Source organism: Cryptomeria japonica, chromosome 7, assembly GCF_030272615.1.
Source record: "Cryptomeria japonica chromosome 7, Sugi_1.0, whole genome shotgun sequence".
In the NCBI taxonomy this organism is placed as follows: domain Eukaryota; kingdom Viridiplantae; phylum Streptophyta; class Pinopsida; order Cupressales; family Cupressaceae; genus Cryptomeria; species Cryptomeria japonica.
This window is the reverse complement of record NC_081411.1, coordinates 661,991,084-662,006,509: the sequence shown is the minus strand read 5'-3', so window position 1 is coordinate 662,006,509 and position 15,426 is coordinate 661,991,084.

Sequence of the window (15,426 nt, the reverse complement as noted above, 5' to 3'; positions counted from 1 at the left end):
AATCTTCACATTCATTGATCTTTCACTATTCTCATCATGCAGAGTATCAAAACTTTCACTTTCCTTTTATTCAATGCTAAAAAAAGTGATTCATTATTTGAGTCATCGCAATCTTCTTCTTTAGAGGACTAGGTCTCCATTGAACAAAACCTCTTTTTAGGCTTATGTTTGTCATCTATTTTTTTTTCTATTGAATCTCTCCTATTATTATTCTTTCTCTTGTTATCATCATTTGATCTCTTATAGTTATCTTTCTTGAAATTACATATGGAAACACAATGACCAATTCTTCCATAATTAAAACATTTGAAGGACAACTTACCTTTGTATTTTTTGGATCCTTTCTTTAGCCTCCTCACAAAGTTTACTTCAATATCATCTACATATTTTCTTGTTTCAAATACATCTTCAATCTTCTTGATGGCTTTGAATGCAACTTCTTTCTTGACATTGTGAAACTCCTCAAACTTTGATATATCAAAGACAAAGAGAAATCCATAGAGCTGATCCAAGGTATATGTATCCATATTATGGATTTCTTCAATAGTGTACTGGTTAGATTTATAAGATCTAGGTAGTGCCATCATTACTTTACTTACAACCTAATTTTCTTTCAATTCTCCACCAATACCTCTAATTCCATTTACTATCTCATTCACTCAGTGCAAGTAACCTTGAATGTTCTCATCTTCAAACACCCTCAGTGTCTTAAATCTATACTTTAGATTCTACATCTTGACTTGCTTGATCTTCTGATATCCTTCATAATGATACTCAACTTATCCCAAATTTCCTTTGTAGTTTTTCATATTGTGACCTTCAAGAACTCTAATTCACTCAAAATAATAACAATTATATTTCTTACCTTGGCATTATTTCTATGAATCTTGACCTCATTCAGACTAGAAGGACCACAAGTTGAAGTAGTACAACCAATGTTAATAATATCCCATATTCCAAGTAGTATAGAATTCAAATGATATTTCATACCAACCTTCCAAGTAGAACAATTTGTTCCATCAAAACTTGCTGATTTGAAATTAATCTCCTACCCCATCCTAAAACTTCCTCAAGTGGTTAAGCTTATCTTAGAAGAACCTAGCTCTGAAACCAATTGTTGAACACACCATAGGATTGAGAGGGGGGCTGAATCAGTCTAGACCTTACAAAAATTAATCTTTAATCCCTTAAACTTCAAATCACAATTATCTTATCTTTACAATAATGAAACATGAAACCACAAAACACAATACACAAGAGAACACCAACTTTATGTGGAAAATCCTAAGCAAGAAAAAACCATGGTGAGAATCATATTCACAATATGAATAATTGATTACAATGTTTTAGGCTCAAGGCTAGTGTATCTTATTGCTACTGATTTGGAATTGAAATACTAAGGTGCACAACCTTAGGGAAAGATAAAATGTACTTGCAATACTGAGACACACAATCCCAAGGTAAGATACAATTTAAGGACTTGCAAGAGTGAAACTCGCTGCTCTAGGGCAAGATACAAAACTACACAAAGCTACCAAAAGGACACACTATCTTCTACAAGGTATAGGGAAATGATAAATTGAAATTAACAATATATCTTGATCATGAAACTGCCCTTGAACCATTGTGTCAAGCAAATAATATCATGACAAACATCACTCAGACATTCATTGCCTCAAAAATTTGTCACACTAAAGGATATGATCATCAAAGCTCATCACAAACTAAAATTTGCACTTCTTCTTCTCTATGTATGCTTGCACATCATTCATAATCAATCCACATAAATCCGTGCATCAATCCACACAACCACACAGATTTATATACTAGCTTATTCATTGAAACTCATAAGTAGATCAGCCACATATAAAATATACATAAATTACACAAGGTCAGCCACCAAGAGCTACTACACAAAATGTGGTCCACCCTAAGAGATAAAGAGTACCTAGCTACATGAAAACAAGTCTTCCAACTTTGATTCCAATGAATCACACACACTAACACATCCTCCAAAATCAACATCAAATGTAACATGTAGATAAATAATAAAGAACGTTAACTAGTCGGTCCAAAAATATCATCCAATACAAATTACTCAGTGTGGATCTTCACATGCCACTATAAGACCCATAAAAAAATTCTTACTCAATCTTCAATATATATCTAGACCAAAAGAATATGATCCAAATAAGATAAACCAACCAAGTCAGCCAAAAACTAACATAACAATATAGCTTCACTTGACATTCAAACCAACACTAGAAATTTGAACTCCATAACATTTCACAAATAATATGGACATGTCCTCCAAGATAAAACACATTAACCAATACTGTAGAGAAATGTGGGGCATTCTATAGACTAGTCCTGACAGATAGCCTCACTATTATCAAACTACAATAGCCAACTTTAATAGCTAAGAAAATGAGGACCTAAAAACATGACAGTGAAAGATTCATAGAACATGGACATTAGAACCATAACTCCAAGTCCTCATCTTCAAAACTTGGAGGAATACAAAGGATTCTTCTATAAATACCTTTTAAATACTCTTTCCTACATATCATAACTTCCAATACTGTCACCTTTCAAAAACACCTCACACTCACTCAACATCACCTCTAGACAACATACCATAACTACACAACTAAACAACTACAAATTATTCTTCACCTTTGTCACCACTACACAATCACAAATAACACGAAATCATCTTCACCTATGACATCAATGACAACACAACTCGAGGTTCCAACAAGTTGAATTTTCTAGATGCAAATTGGTTACAAGAGAAATCAATATTGCTAATTTTAGGATGTGTTGTTCGTATTTTGGATGTGTTGCATTGGTTTTGTCATTGATGTCAACACTTGTCAACACTTATCAGCACTTGGAGATTCTTGATTATGTTTACCGACATGTTCAATGATTTATGCATAGTCACTGGTATCTGGCTCACCAGCAGGTTATATTATTCACAAGCACTTGGAATGACTTGGAGACTACTTGGTTATGTAGAAGACATTATTTGATCACTTGGTTTTGGAAATTTGGTTATTGGTCTATTCAGGTTTGCATATTTGTTGTTACCAGCAAATAGGTCCAGGTTATGCACCAGCAAGCATATCTATTTTAGATCAGCATGACACATTATGGAGATGATTTATTATTATTGTAAATACATTGAGACGACATGATGCATCGCATAATGATTTATTTGTAAATGATTTTATTGTAATATCTTTAGTGAGCCGACCTATTCAATTGGTCTTAGGTTATGGTATAAATGTAAGATCTCATTTGTGAGATTGATATGTGAATGAAAAAAGGATTGTAATAAGGTATATGTGAAAATAAGCAGAGCTATACATGCAAACATCATTTGAAGATTGAAGGAAGGTATTTGAAGAAGGCATATCAAAGCTAAACCGGTACTGAATCCATCATATGAAGATGCTATTTTGAGAAGTACATTATCATTGGATTTAACCATCCAATTGTAGTCAGTGTGACTCCTATTTTGTAATTGAGCAGTGAGCTCTAGGTAGCTGGCCTTTCTGCATGTGCAGACTCCATATTGTACACACATACTATTTGCAGTATGTTACTGCATCATTTATTCCTCATGATAAGAGCGAGTCATCCTATAAAATTTTCAATCAAAGTCCTAATCTTTCTTGTGACACCTTGGTTCAAGTCCTTAGTACGTCTATAAATCCTTTTTCAATCATAAATGTCAAGTTTAGGTAATTGGTTGAACTCTGTGAACACGTTGAACCATTTTGAACCGGGTTCAATAGGTTCATTTAGGTTCCATAGGTTCCTAGGTGTTCAGGGAGGTTTTTCATACTAATATTTTTTCTAAGTGTCTTGCAATGGCTCTCTAAAAGTTTCTTGTTCGGTGATATGTTACTTTATTTCTCTCCAGGTTTTGAACTCATTGAACCAAGTTCAAGAGGTTCAAATGTGCTCAACATGTTCAATATAGCACAAATGGTCAGCAGCTTGGTATAATTAATTTTCTTGGCAAGATTTTCCTTGAGCACGGCGTACATCTTGAACTACTTGAATGCTAATGAAGTCTATTCAGGATGTTCATATGTGTTTGAAGTTGGTGGGTCCCACGGGTTTTAATGATTTTATGGTGCATTCATTTCCAAATATGAGGAAGCAGAACCATGTCTTAAGTGACCTCAATCCTTGGTTTTTCAAAGTAATCATTTCGAGAACTAGCGGTTACTTCAAAAACACCGCCATGTATTCAATGCATGTGTGCGATGTCTAATCCACAAACTTAACACACTCAGACTGAAAATTGGAATTATTGCATTCAATGTTTCCATATCATTGCCTTCACTAATAAGGTATGAAGGATTGTTAGTGCTCTGCATTTGTTCCTCACTGCTGCATTTTTGTTTTTCCTAGATAGGAGTCTTGTTTGCTGCTAGTTGTCATATGGTTGTTCAACTGTGAAGGTGAGTCTTTTTCTTGTCCTCTCCAGTGGTTTTTGCTTGCATTTTCTCTCTTACAGAAAGTTTTGTTGTAACCAGTTTAGGCTTATTGTTTTAAATTATGAAGTCCGTGCTACATTTGTTTGGGAATGTTTTTAGCCTGGCATCCACTGAACCTATAGTTAGTGATACTGACCTAAAAGGGAAAAACCTTGAGGTGTTGAAAGAGAGGGTGTTCAAGGGAATTGACAAGTCTTTTGGTGTGGAGATTTTGAGTAGTAGTCTCATAGAAGCTGCAGCTTTTCCCCCAGCCATTCCTTGCCCAGAATTGATTCGGGAATGTATTGCTAGATACGACCCAATGTTTGAAACCATTAGGAGAGACAATGGTGAAACCCTTCTTGCCATAAATCATGAAGTAATTTCCTCAGTCTTCAAGATACCTGATTACCAGTTCTCCAACTTTTCCCCTGCTTAGTCAATCACTGAGTTCAACGTAGACAAAATCGGACACTGTAACAATGTAGCAAAATTCTGGTTGAAGGTTCCTCAAAGAGGTGGTTCCAGGTTACCCAAAAATCCTAATAAGAATCACATGTCCCCTCACATTCATGACGTAATGCTTTTGTTGCACCGAGCCAGAGGATCCACTGGTGCTTATAGCTTTGACGACTAGATTTATTGCTACGTGCAGCTGGTTTTGGAAGGGAAGCAATATTTGGATTGGGCTGAATTGATTGTTGATTCAATGAGAGAACAACTGAGTATGGCTAAACAGTTCAAACAAAACCTCTTCATGTCTTCATATCTCTTGTATTGTTTGGCCTGTGTCAAGGAGTTGGTTGGAATACCGAAATAGCTCACTGAGGAGGATGTTTCTATATATGAGTTCTATCTCATGCTGCAAAAGGATAAGGCCTTACAGGATTTTAGAAGGGTGCACAATACTTTTCTAGGTGATTTGTGTCATGAATTGAAGAATACGAAAGCCAAAAGAATCTCCGAGGATGCATAGACTTTGATAAAGAGGTTTGGCAGTTTTTATATCCAGTTTCCATGCTTTTGTTACATAAGGGTAGGTGGCTTTGAAGAGGAGCCCTTCAAGCTCCCTCACTTTTGTTCTGATTGCTTTGTTCTGGCAGAAATATGCAGACAACTGACCTCCATAATAAAAAATGCACAACCCAAGGATAAATGGGAGGGTCACTTTCCCATCCAATTGGGCGTATTGTCCTGCAGTTCGATGTCTGACACTTTGAGTATTGGAGCAGATCTCAGGAATTTCAATTTTTCCCTGTATCCTGAAAGGAAAGGTTTTGATAATAAGGGATTTTCCTGAAGTCTTGGTCTAATGCCATACCTCCCAATGCCACAATTAGAGGATTTCTAGGAAGATTGTATAGATGAACTCGAGGTATTCAAAAGGGGAAACATGAGATTGGTGTTAGAACAAGTTGTTTCATTGCAGATAAAGTTGGATACTAAGGGGCTCAAAGAGGACTATCTAGAGCTATTCAAACCAAGATACTTAGCCCGTGTAGAAGTTGAAATGCCTCCAATTAACTGGGATGAGGAAGAGAAAGATCATATATAGTTAAGGACCAAAGGAGTTTTGGAAAGGACCGCGGTGTGGGTGGCCAATAAGAAAGCAACAAAATTAGACGTTAAGTCTAATTCTGCAAGAAGTAATAAGGATCCTCTACCTTCACCAAAGCGTCTTTCTAACAATGCTTCTATGACTATTCATGCAGATAAGGATAACAAGCTACCCCAGCTTAGACATAGGTCTAATTCAGCTTTGGATTTTTGTACTCCTCGGCATACCCGGTTCGGAAGTGCTGCTAAAAGAAAGATGGATCAAGCAAAGGATACAGGGGTGAAAGATAGCATTCTCAATGCCCAAAAATTTTAAATTGAAGACTTGGATGGCGATGTTGCTAGTGCCCTGGATTCTCATACGGTGACTATGGCTATGACGCCACCTTCCAAAATGATCGAAGGAACCACTAGTTCCAGTGCAACTCCTAAGTGGTTGACCACCTTGGTGAACAAAAAGTGGAGTTTTCTTCCTATGACTATTCCAATTTAGGAAATGGTCATTAATTACACAAAGAAGAATCCAAAGCTAAAAAGGTTCAAGACTACCACTCGCCTAGACAATGATGAGGGAACTGGAAAATGGGTTGCTGAAATCGCCTCATACAAACCCAAGGATGAAAACAAGGAGGCTAGCCTCGATGATTTTGAGATGACAAAGGTGGAATTGGGAAACATGAGTAGAGACATAGACAATCATTTCTTCTAGGTATCGGCAAAGAAAATGCTCACCAGGTCAGAGAAGGATGGGTGAGAAAAGAGAGAACTAAAGCGACACATAAACGTTCTGGCCCAGTTCATCGATAGTATTGGTTGCCTTGGGGCACTCCCAATATCTCATGCCACAGAGAACTTTGACCCAACTTCACCGGAAAATAAAAGCTAATGAGCCAAGTTCAACGAGCCAAGAGTATTGTTGAAGCCATGGAGAAATGGATTGAGGGAATAATCAAGGACGGCGAGAAGTACATTACTGACTCCTGGAGGCTATGCGATGAGATACAAGGTCTTATTGCCGAAGTTCAAAATCAGCTTATGTCATGGGAGAAGGAGGAGCACAAATGGCATAATATCTTGCCCTTGTTTGCCAAAATAGAAGAATACGGAGTTACCAAGTTTTTGACGGAACACTCAATCAAGCTGGTGGCGGATGAATGTCAGCTTTTTGTGCTGAAGAAAACCATAATGTGGCGAGTGCTTACCTTCAAGTCTGTGATCACCGATGCTAAGACCTCTGTTTACGAACTCCAGGATCTCTAGTGCAACATAGTTAATGATAACAAGGTGGTTAACCCTGACCATGATTGGCAGTTGGGAATTTGCGGGTTGAACATACAGGATGCAATCAAGTCTTTCTGGATGAACATGGAGAAAATCAAGGCCAAGGGTAATTTCACTCCAAAAGATATAACAAGGGTGGCTAGGATTGAGTCTATGACGTTCATTGGAAATGATCAGCTGTCGAAACATGCTGAAAAGATGGTGAAGCACTAGTGGAATAAGGAGGCGGCGAAGGCAAAGCTCAACACGATGAAAGTTCTGAACCAATCCATTGTTCAAGAACTCACAACCACTCACGATGCCCACAAAAGCAGAGAGGATGATGATGATGGAAAAGTGGCATAATGCATTGACTCAGGCCCGGTTCCCTTTATTTTTGTAATTTCTCATGGTTATGCAAAGACTTCCGGACATCTATCCCAAAATAGATCTTGTTGGTTTCGTAACTATTTACGGGGGAGGTCGAGTTTTCAAGGAGACCTCCCCTATTCTAAAACTATAAATTAAGGAAAGATAGATAGAATAGGGGCTAGATTTTGTGAAGAATTTTTGGTTGGTTTTTGTTTTTCCCTCTATTTTGTGTATTTTTAGTTTTGTAGAAGGAAGAATTAGACTGCTAAATCTGGAATGGAAAAAGATTTATACATGTATTATCGTGCCTTTGTTGCATAAGAATATATATATAGAATGATCACACTATTCTTGGGAGAAGGAAAATCTATGGGTCTTGAATCTGTGTAGATACATGTCTTTGCATATGTTTATCTAATCAAATAACAGTAAGGATCTTTCCATTGCAGAAAATCATTATTCTTCTGATATTCCTTCCTTTGAGTGTTTGTTTTCTCTTAGAGAAGATTCGTGTTTGAGGATAGATTTGGTTTCTTAAATATATTCATTCTTTATTAAACATGTGGAAATGGTGTACTGGACTTTGTTTCAGTTGCTGTCATCTCTTATATTGAAAAGATAGGAAAAATTGCTTTCTCCTTTTTAGGAAACATGAGTGAAATATCAACCTCTCATCCAAGAATGAAGTAGGCAGCCTTACATGCTTTCGGGTTAAAAGCTACTATTCAAATTAAAATAGTTAAAAGCATTCCTTGAAAAAATGAGATAGGGAGTTGTACCTATGAAAAATTCAGAGGGGAGTGGTTTATACAACACTTACCTAGCTGTTTAGTGAAACACTTGTCCTTAAAATAAGGTGACAGAGTTCAAAATTGATCATTTTAAAAAGGGACAAATCTGTTCACTAACACAGTAGTATCATTTGATTGTGGGTAAGGCTTCCCACCATGGTTTTTCCTCTTACAAGGTTTCAACGTACAAACATCTGTGTTATGTGTTGTGGATGTTATTGTCTTTATGTTTCATGCATTAATCTTTACTGGTACTACAATTAACTGATAAAATTGTCTACCGGCATAAAGTTTGGTTTACTGGCATTAAGCATTAAGTTTTGGTTAAGTTAATTTTGGTTTGAATTTACTAGACAACTGATTCACCCCCCCCCCCCTCTCAGTTGTCTTCAGGACCTAACAATCGGTATCAGAGCCTAGTCCTCTTTTTGCAAAAGTTTAACAACTTGAGGAGATCCAATGTCTTCCAACTATTTCAGGAAGGACAGTCTGAAACTTGATGGAACCAACTATGGCTTATGGAAGATCAGGATGGAGACACATTTGAATTGCATTGGAAAGGACATATGGGATGTTACAAAGAATGGTTATAATGCTCCTACTCAAGGTCAACCTAATCCAACAAACTTGGCTAAAGATGAAGAAAATGATTGTAAAGCAAGAGAAGCACTTTTGAGTGCATTGTCAAATTAGCAAATCATGGGATTATTAGATAGATCTACTGCTAAAGCTATTTGGGACAAACTGGAAACATTGAATGAAGGAGATTCCATAGTCAAAATTGCAAAACTTGAATGCTTCGGGGTCAAGTATGAAAATCTGAAAATGGAAGAAGATGAAAGGATTCTGCTTTTATGGAAAGAGTAAATGAAATTATTTTGGGTATACAATGTTGTGGAGGAACCTTAAGTGAAGATGAGATTGTTTCTAAAGTTTAAGAGCATTGCCACTAGCATATAAAATGAAAGTTACTGCTATAAATGAATTGAGAACAATGCCTAATGCATCAGTATCTAGAGACACTTTGGTTGGAAAACTTTCAGCTTTTGAACTTGAGGAATTTGGTCGTGTCGCTACTATAAAGACAAATCTAGCTTTTAAAGCATCATCATCATCATATGAGAAATCTAATTGGAAACCATTTTATGCAAGAGAACTTGAAGAAATCAGAAAGGAGAATGAAGAACTATTTGCAAGGAAAATGCCTAAAGGTCCAGTTGGAAGTAAGTATGAAGTTAAAGCACCATTTAAATGTTTTAACTACAATAAAATTAGTCATATGGCTTCTAGGTGTCCTGGTAGACATGCAAGATTAAGAGAAGAAGCTAAAAGAACATATAAGCCTAACCCTAATTATCTGAGATACAAATTCAAGAAGAATAGAGACAAATATTGTTATTATGCTGATAATGAGGAACTGACAGACAATGGATGGGCTTTTGTTTCTATAATAGAAGATCAACTGACACCTACTATTCAACTGGTAGAGCAAGCCCTGGTAGCTAAAATTGAAGATAAGGATGAATGGATCATTGATTTAGGATGTTCACATCACATGACTGGTGATAAGAGTAAATTATTAACCTTTCAGGAATACAATGGAGGTCTAGTGAGATTTGGAGATGATAAAGCTTGTTCGATCAAAGGAAAAGGCACTATATATTTTGATGGTAAGCACAATACTGATAATGTTTACTATGTTGAAGGTTTGAAGCATAATCTTTTGAGTGTTGGTCAATTAGTTGAAAAAGGATTTCAGTTACAATTCAAGAATGGTAAATGCAAAATCTTAAGTAGAATTGGTTTGGAAATTGCAACCGGTAATTAGACTAGAGGTAATATCTTTCATTTGAATAACAATGAGAAAGCATGTTTGATTGCTCATATTGATGAAAGATGGTTATGGCATAAGAGACTTTGTCATGTAAATTTTGATTGCATTGTGAAAATCAGTACAACTAAGGCAATAAGAGATTTACCTAAGATTGTTAAACCTCACAATCCGGTATGTAAGGAATGTCAATTTGGAAAGCAAGTTAGAGCATCTTTTAAGAGTATACCAGATAAATCCAATAATGCTCTTGATTTAATTCATATTGATTTATGTGGTCCAGCAAGAACTAGAAGTATACAAGGAGATAGATATTTTATGCTAATCATTGATGACTATTCTAGAATGTGTTGGGTTACTTTTCTCAGGGATAAATCTAAAGCATTTGGGAAATTCAAACTATTCAAGGTAATGGTAGAAAATGAAACCAGTAAGAAAATCAAATTTTTGAGATTAGATCAAGGAGGTGAATTCACATATAAGGAATTTAATACATTCTATGAAGTGAATGGGATAAGAAGATAGTTATCAGCACCCCGAACACCCCAGCAGAATGGAGTTGTGGAAAGGAAAAATAGAACTATTTTGGATGCAGCTAGAAATATGATATCAGAAGCAAATCTACCTCATATGTATTGGAGAGAAGCAATGAATACATCAGTTTATACATTCAACAGAGTTCACATCAAAGGTGAAACTGGTAAGACTCCTCATGAACTATGGTTTGGTAATACTCCTACTCTTAAATATCTCAAAATATTTGGAAGTAAATGCTATATTAGAAGAGATGAGTATATTGACAAATTTGATCCTAGAAGTGATGAAGGAATATTTCTTGGTTATTCATCTAAGAGCAAGGCATATAGATGTTTTAACAAAAGATTGCAAAAACTTGTTGAGAGTGCAAATATGAAGATTGATGAACAGTTTAGAGGAAATTCAAGGTCAATGGACTCTGAACCAGCAATAGAGATAATAAAAAATGAACCTACCATGAGTACACCAGTACAAAATGTTGATCCTGTCACACCGACATCATCTGAGGATTTAGCAGTCACTAAAGAATAGCAGTAAGTAAAAACACCCCGGTATGTAAGATTGAATCACTTAGAAAGTCAGATAATTGTAAATAAATATCAAGGAGTTATTACTAGAGGAAGATTGGCAAATGGAGAGGTATGTCTTATTTCTCAAATTGAACCTACATCTATTAATGAGGAATGTGAAGATAAAGATTGGATTAAAGCTATGGAAGATGAATTGGAACAAATTGAAAGGAATAACACTTGGTCATTAGTTCCCCGGCCTAAAGACAAAAATATAATTAGAACTAAATGTGTTTTCAGAAACAAAATTAATGAAGATGGCAAGGTAATTAGAAACAAAGCAAGATTAGTGTGTAAGGGATATTCATAGAAAGAAGGAATTGATTACAATGAAACCTTTGCACCGATAGCTAGAATTGAGGCAGTCAGACTATTATTGGCTTTTGCAGCTCACAAGAACTATAAAGTATATCAAATGGATGTTAAATGTGCATTTTTGAATGGAGATCATGAAGAAGAAGTTTACATTGAACAACCTGATGGATTTTCTTTGATAGATGACAAAGATATGGTTTGCAGGCTAAGGAAAGCTTTATATGGATTAAAGCAAGCTGCTAGAGCTTGGTATGCTAGATTGGAAAAATATCTTTTGAAGCTTGGTTACACTAAAGGTAATGCTGACAACAATCTATATTACAAAGTGACTAATGATGACATCTTGGTTATTGAAGTTTTTGTTGATGATATAATCTTTGGAGGAGAAGATGGATTGTGTAAATACTTTTCTAATAAAATGCAGCAAGAATTTGAAATGTCTATGACTGGAGAGATAAAATTATTTTTAGGATTGCAGATTTCACAGACTGATAAAGGTATATTCTTATGTCAATCTAAGTACTTGAAGGAATTACTAAAGAAATTTGGCATGGAAAACTCTAAACCGGTAAGCACACCTATGACTACAACTGATAAATTATCTTTGAAGGATGAATCAACACCTATTAATCTGACTAGATACAAATCTATGATAGGAGGATTACTCTATTTGACACAAAAAAGACCTGATATTATGAATGCAATATGTATTACTTCAAGATTTCAGAGTAATCCTAAAGAAAATCATGAATCAGCAGTGAAAAGATTTTTCGATACCTACAAGGCACTACAAATCTTGGTTTATGGTATCCTAGAGATGAAAACTTTGATTTATGTGCATACACAGATGCTAATTGGGTAGGAGATGTAGATGACAAAAAAACCACCACCGGTGGAGCATTTTTTCTTGGTAGCAGATTAATTTCATGGTTGAGCAAGAAACAAAGTTGTACATCACTATCAACAGCAGAATCAGAATATGTTGCAGCAACAACTAATTGTACACAGGTATTATGGATCAAGCAAATGTTGAAGGACATAAATGTAAAATGAAAGGAACCTATAACTATTTATTGTGATAATATGGCAGCAATTGATATATCTAAGAATCTAGTATTTCACTCTAAGACTAAACATGTTTTTATCAAATTCAATTTTCTAAAAGAGAATGTTGAAGCAAAAGAAGTGAAATTGGTTTATGTGAATACTAAAGAGCGGATTGCAGATATTTTTACTAAGCCTTTGCCTAAGGAGACTTTTGAATATCTCAGAGAGTAGATTGGAGTTCTACCCCCACCGGTAGAGACTTAGACAGTTGATGTTTATCATCAACCGACAGAATTATCAAAGAAATTTTTATTCTGGCTTTGATGAGGAGAGCTACTTCTCAGGGGGAGTAGTTGGATAAATTGGTTAATTGGTATTTTGTAATAAGTTCTATGAACTATTTGTATTTGGTTTTGTATTGCTTTGGCATTTTATGTCAAAGGGGGAGAGATATCTATGGAAAAACACATTATCTTTTGGGGAGAGATATTATGTATTTTTTATTTCTGGTTAATGATCTCTTTGGGAGATTGATGGTTTTTGGTTTTTGGCATTTTTGTTTTAGCACTTTGATGGTTTTTCCATCTTGTGTTGCCATCAATGCCAAAGGGGGAGATTGTTGGTATTTTGGATTTGTTGCATTGGTTTTTTCATTGATGCCAACACTTGTTAACACTTGTCAACACTTATCAGCACTTGGAGATTCTTGATTATGTTCACCGGCATGTTCAGTGATTTATGCATAGTCACCGGTAACTGGTTCACCGGCAGGTTATATTGTTCACCGACACTTGGAATGACTTGGAGACTACTTGGTTATGTCAAAGATATTATTTGATCACTTGGTTTTGGCGATTTGGTTATTGGTCTATTCGGGTTTGCATATTGTTGTTACCGACAAATAGGTCTAGGTTATGCATCAGCAAGCATATCTATTCCAGATCAACATGACACGTTATGGAGATGATTTATTATTATTGTAAATACATTGAGCTGACATGATGCATCGCATAATGATTTATTTGTAAATGATTTTATTGTAATAGCTTTAGTGAGCCGACCTATTCAATTGGTCTTAGGTTATGGTATAAATGTAAGATCTCATTTGTGAGATTGATATGTGAATGAAAAAAGGATTGTAATAAGGTATATGCGAAAATAAGCAGAGCCATACATGTAGAAATCATTTGAAGATTGAAGGAAGGTATTTGAAGAAAGCATATCAGAGCTAAACTGGTACTGAATCCGACATATGAAGATGCTATTTTGAGAAGTACATTATCATTGGATTTAACCATCCAATTGTAGTCAGTGTGACTCCCATTTTGTGATTGAGTAGTGAGCTCTAGGCAACTGGCCTTTCTGCATGTGCAGACTCCATATTGTACACACATACTATCTGTAGTAGTATCATTTGATTGTGGGTAAGGCTTTCCACCATGGTTTTTCCCCTTACAGGTTTTCCACATACAAACATCTGTGTTATGTGTTGTGGATGTTATTGTCTTTCTGTTTCATGCATTAATCTTTACCGGTACTACAACTAACTAATAAAACTGTCTACCGACATAAAGTTTGGTTTACCGACATTAAGCATTAAGTTTTGGTTAAGTTAATTTTGGTTTGAATTTATTGGACAACTGATTCAACCCCCCCCCCCCCCCCCTCTCAGTTGTCTCTAGGACCTAACATGTGTAAGGACTCTTTCTTGGTTGGCACTATTATATCAGTGATCGATTTTGCATAAAACTACTCATTGCAACCACAAAATGAGGTACAATCTCAGTATTACCATTCTATTCATATTGGTATTTTTGTCCACATCATATATAGACACGCCCCTGATAGTATAAGAGGATAGGAAGATAATTAGGGAACACCATTTTATATGATTGATGATAAATCTCACTCATCAAAGTATGTATAACATTTTTTTGAGAATTTTTTTGAGTTCTTGTGGGAAAAAAGATTTTGCATTGGGTCAACATTTTATTTGGTTAGATAACTACACATGTTAACTCAAGACTACTTCTATGTGTTATTAGTTTAGTAGAATGTATGCAAAGAGGGGTGTATGACATATTTGGATTTTTTATAAGTTGGGCATGGAAAAGGGGAGAATGATGGATTAGGTGCATGTGTAAGGAGAGCTCTAGTTAATGAGAAATTGAGGATCTCAAGTGCTACATTTAGTGATTCATGTTATATTATTGATTGGTGTAGTTCATCATTGTCACAAGAAGGGATACTTGATTCAAAAGTGCACATGTTCTTTTGGTTGGTTGATGAGGGCATAGTAGGAGATAGATTAGATTGTCAGAAAATTAAAGAATCTTCAAAGATGCATTCATTTTGAAGCTCCGATGCAAGTACATGGACCATTTGGACACAAGAGTTGGCTTTTTTTGTTAGATTTGTATTCAATGTAATTGGGATCAATGTCAGTCAAGTGTGTGGGTAGATACATATATTACATAGTATGTAACTCCTTTATCTCAAACAATATCCTCTTTACATGATGACATGGAAAGTTCACTTGACTATATGATAGTCTTTCAAATCTTCTATAGCCAAGACGTGTATGCATGTGTTGCACTATAGAGGAATGGAGAGAGATCAAACTACTAGTTGGCACAATGTGTATAGGGAAAGTA